Here is a 4202-nt window from a genome sequence, read left to right on the forward strand (position 1 = left end):
TGTTAATGTAACGGTACACAGATTCAAAACATAAATAATTGCAAAATCAATTTAACAAGTATAAAAATTCATCAAAGTCTTAACAATTATTTCTGAATTATTAAAAATAAATTTTAAATAATTGTATCAAGTATTATATTCTTAATTTACTAGGGATTTTAAAGTTATTTGAAACAAATTGGTGAGAATGCATTGCTATATTTTGACAGAACTTAAAAGAGGGAAGAAAGATTAGAAGCGTGTTATACCGGAAGAAGATAAATAACGCACAAATAATGAACATATAATGATAGTAATGAACAAAGAAAGGAGACGAGATAATAAAAACAGTAGAATTGAACGAACCGTTCAAATATGAACGTCAAATGTAAAAGTAAATGTTACAGTAAAAGCGAGTTTACGCGCCAGCAGGTTTCACAAGTCAGCTACGCCATTGGAAGAGCGCTCGAAATAGCGGTTTGATACTGAATGTACGCTACTCCTATTGCTATATTCCAAGCGATTCACTGTATTTCATCGTACGCGCCGACGGGAAACACGTATTTATTTCGTATTTGGTACGAATTTCGATTTGTTTATTAATCAGTCTACCTGTCGTGACTTAGCTCTCTTATTACTATCTTTAACGTTTATCCGTCATATTTGATATCGTACTGTTGAATTTGTGTTGTTACGTATCGATACATGTCTAATACGGCCTTTAATTAAAAGAAATCTGTTTGAATAATTGATCCGTCGTTTGCCGCACTTTTCAAAGCCAGACTAGTGTTAATATTTCAAAAGGAGTGTTAGTGCGCATTTATGAAGTTTCCGTTTACGATAGCCGGATCTATGCTACGTAATCTTTTGAAACAATTCGTGTATTGACGAAGTAATGAGTTTAACGCTATTACATGTTTTCTAACAAAGCACAGGCGATCTGAATTTAATGGCATAGGCTGCTGAAAGAGTTTTAGGTATGTAATACGAATTTCACTACTTAAGTGCATGTTACATTTGCGAAATAATCGTTTCAATGGGTATATGTGTTTTAAATGAACGTAAGGTTATATTCCTATCACGCAAGCTAAAAGTATTATAAAAGTGTATCATAATTTTAAAGTGTACAAGCGTTTCAAACTGCTAAAACTAGACCTATACAATGAAAATGCGGTCCTTGACCTCGTTCCAACTCGGTATATAATTTCAATGCCTTTTATAGGTTAGGAAATGTGTTTATTATGATATTGTACATATTAGAAATGTTACGTTGTTGACAGTGCTGTTTTATTGTACTGTTTTATAAATTTCAAGAGCTATCATGTACTAAAAACATTTATTTATAACAATTATTTTTAAAATATATATTGTATTACTTATAATGCGATATTGTATACATAGTTCTAAGAAAAATCTGACATCAGCTAACAGGAAACCGCCTCCTTAATCCTTTTACACCTATATACATATGTAAATTTTATCGTCCATGCCGTTTTAGCGTGTGATGAATAAAATAGGGATAATAATATTTCACATTGATACAATATTTTTCAGTTATACACATTTAAATTTCTAAACATCAATTTTTAATATCTTTACAATGAAATTAGAATGCAATATTGAAAAATTATGAAGTATAGAAATATACAATATGATATGTGTTATTTATTTTAAATATGATATATATAACTTCTATATTTAATATCTGTTACATTTACGCTGTGAAAAAATGATTAAACATGCTTATTATTTCATGTTTACAACAATTTAACGTTTACTCACATTTATCAAACCAAAAGTTTCCTCATAAAAATATACGTAAATACGAATATACGTAACTGCAGAATGTTGACAATCTGAATAAAAATCTAGAAAATTAACGAAACGATATGTCTGTGGTCAAGGTCAAGATTTAAATTGCATGAGTTCGAACGGGTTCGCAACCCATGTATCACTTTCCAGCAAGGCAGTTAAAAAAAACATCCGGATGAATCAGAGTGTATAATCGTATTCTTGAGAAAGAAATTTCAGCATCAATGAAGGAAATATTTTTACCGTTCTGCGAGTTAACGTATGCTGACATAAATAACTAACATTACTGACACAAATAACTTGAAGTTCAATTACTACTTGCCTCGACATAATTATAAAAATAATCACTTGTGCATCATTAACATTTTACCTTATTACAAGTCAATTAATTCGAATAATCTATTGTCCTTTTTTTCTCTTTGTTTTTATCGATACGTATTGGGTAATACGATACACGCTTACTAATTCGTTGTTTATGTTTGCGTTGGCTGATGATTCGAAGTGGATGCTGATCGTGTGCCAGAATCGTGTGTCCATGGTATTTCTATTTCGGTCGTTATCTTTGTTTTCCTTGCAGCTGCGATATTACGGGTCTTTGACTCATGGTTTAACGAACTACATATCTTGGCTATTCATCTAAATGTAGAAGTGCAGCTAGTGAAATACTTTCTGAATGAACGTAACCGTATAGCGGCACTCTCTTTCTGGCACAGGCATCGTTAACCGCACCGGTACGGTGACACCGCTCGGAGGGTTAATGAACATAAAAGACCCATCATTTGGACTTCCGAGATTGAACACTTGGAATACGTATTCTATCAACGTTCAACGATTTTCGAAGTATAAATCGGCAAATTAGCCCCTTTTTTGTCAATTCGTTTCAACGCACTTTCAAGTTTACTACCGGTTTCATGTTTTCATCTAATTGCTCTGTTTATTATTAAAAATAGAGAAATTGTTGAATAATACGGAGGAATGAATTTTTATCGGTGTTCAACGATTTTTCAAGCGTAAACCAGGAAGTTAGCCTTTTTTCAATTCGTTGCAACGCACTTTCAAGTTTATCACCGTTTCATATTTTCTTCTAATTGCTCCGTTTATTATTAAAAATAGAGAAATTGTTCAATTATGTGGCGGAATGAATTTTTTCTCCGCGTTCAATGATTTTCCAAGTATAAATCGTGAGAAACGACGATCCAGAAAGGCTTTCAACCGTTTTTCATTCATAAAAGTGAGAAATATTTACTAAAAAATAGGAATTGTTGAATAATTTGTCGAAATGAATTTCTATCTATTTTCGAAGTAAAAATCGTGAGAAACAACGATCCAGAACGCACTTTCAAATTTATCACCGTTCCATATTTTCATCTAATTGCTCTGTTTATTATTGAAAATAGAGAAATTGTGGAATAATTTTGAAAGAATGAATTCCTATCGGCGTTGAACGATTTTCCAAGTATAAATCGCGGAAAAGAACGATCCAGAAAGGCTTTCGTCCTTTTTCTCACACTTTCAAGTTTATTACTCTAACACACTTTCAAGTTTATTACTCTTTCATATTTTCTTCTGATTACGCTGCTTACTGTTATAAATGGAGAAATTGTAGAATAACCTGGAAAAATTGACGACCGACAGAGCCTCTTCCTGTAACAGAAAACTTCTCAATTCTGCGTTCATTACGACACGTTACAGTTTAAAATAAAAACGAAACATTTCCCCTTCTTTTTTCTTTTTTAATTCAGAAAGTTTGATGTTAAAAATGAGTAAAATATCTGTTGGATTCAATTTAAAGTGTAACAGCATATCGACGATTGAGGATGAAAACTGTTCGACGTTTTCATCTATAAATCGTGTGCCTTTGAAAAAAAAATGTACCAGAGTTTTATCAGTACTGAAGTTAGCTTCAGTCGTATATCTGATAACGTACTGATACTGTATATTTCAGCCGGAGTCATGAAATCTTGAAGCATTTTATTATTGGAGTTTCTAGAATAGTGGATATGTTAGTGAAGAATAAAATCATCCGTACCTAAATACGTGGTTTTTTACCCAAGTAACATACAACGTTTTTCAATATTTTCTCTCTCTCTCTCTATCTCGTCGGTTATTACTGAAAGTGACTAACTCCGTCGAATAAAATAGATAAAAATTTCTTTTATTTATACGAAAAATGAAGCACCGAGCATGTGCTTCGATGACTAAAATTTGAAAGAGCGTGTCGGAACAGAGCGGAGTTAATCATCGCTTCTGAATGGCTGCTCGCGTATGTAAAATAGGTTGCCATATGAAACGTCACATTTAAGCTATAAGCATTTGCGCAATCGGCTGTTTAACGAACAACCTTGTAATTCGTGAAGTGTGTTGTCGTCAGTTGTATACAATTTTCCAGGCGATGCGGAACAACGTAAGAA

The sequence above is a fragment of the Habropoda laboriosa genome, unplaced genomic scaffold (assembly GCF_001263275.1).
Source record: "Habropoda laboriosa isolate 0110345459 unplaced genomic scaffold, ASM126327v1 scaffold90, whole genome shotgun sequence".
Lineage (NCBI taxonomy): Eukaryota > Metazoa > Arthropoda > Insecta > Hymenoptera > Apidae > Habropoda > Habropoda laboriosa.